General features: G+C 33.5%; 1 protein-coding gene across 1 annotated transcript in view; it reads right to left on the reverse strand.

Annotated features, from left to right (window-relative positions):
- Positions 1-1,093, reverse strand: part of CBG20786 — a gene marked incomplete at both ends in the record, with an annotated part of 11,977 nt that overhangs the window by 9,658 nt on the left and 1,226 nt on the right. The window lies entirely within an intron of this gene.

A 1,093-nucleotide genomic window follows, 5' to 3' on the forward strand; every position in this document is an offset into this window, starting at 1 on the left:
CAATCAAAACAACGTTCCATCAAATTTTAGACAAACAATTCGGAGAAATCGAAAAAGAATCTTCAAAAATAATTGAAAAACCTAAAAAAGTCTAAATATTTTGCAAAAAATTAAAGAAAAATAATTTTGCCGGATTAATTTTCTCGATTTTCGTGCAGTTTCCGTCACGTTTATCACTAGGTTACGGTAATTGTCGTTGTGGGACCTTGGGCCACGTCCACTGGCGTTTCTTTTCCACAGCACCCATTTTTGCACACCAGCATAATAGTTGTTATATTTAACAGTATAAGCTTTATTCAACAAAATGCAGACAAATTAGTTTTCAGATTTTTGGGATCTGATGTTTATGTGCTGTTTCATGAAATATTCAATGGACCTGTCTGGTTCCCCCAAACATGCCTTGTTATATAAATTTTTGGTATCTTTCTAGAGAGGTGAGAAGAATTTCTCTTCTCACGCACTTCTCATATTCTTTTGTTCTGAAGATTCATAAGTTGAAAGTCCAGAATGAGATGAAAACGTTTTCTTGAGAACTGTGCTTTGGTTGGGAACCTGAAATAAAAATCCCTTTCAATTCAATAAGAGATCTTTGTTCAATTGAATATATTTGTGCTCGGTACATACAAAAAAAAAGTGATATAGGCGGTCGAAAAACAGAATAATATTCATTCTGGTTATCCGAAGATCCCAAATTTGGAGCATTTCATTATTTATTAATAAATCTTTTCGGTGTGGAACTCCTTCAAGAATAGGCCTTGATTGCTTCTTCTGAGCATGTGATACTAAATACTTTTGAATAGAACGTTATCTGGAGTGTCCTTTCTTCCATAAACAAGACTTTTGTTGTCCATGTTTTTCTTCGTAACTTTTTGGAATTTGTTAGTTTTGGAGGTCGGACATTTGAAAAATCGTAAACACTCTAATAAAGCTTAATTATCTGAATTGCTGTAAGAGATAACAGAAATCTGTCAACCGATAAAATATTTTTCATAATATCACCAACATTTCATCAAAGTTCCGATATCTCTTATAGAAACTGAGATAATTGAGCTCAAAGTGCGGTGGGGCTTCTATTAGAGCCAATACGATATGA

This window comes from Caenorhabditis briggsae, assembly GCF_000004555.2.
Source record: "Caenorhabditis briggsae complete genome, chrII, whole genome shotgun sequence".
In the NCBI taxonomy this organism is placed as follows: Eukaryota; Metazoa; Nematoda; class Chromadorea; order Rhabditida; family Rhabditidae; genus Caenorhabditis; species Caenorhabditis briggsae.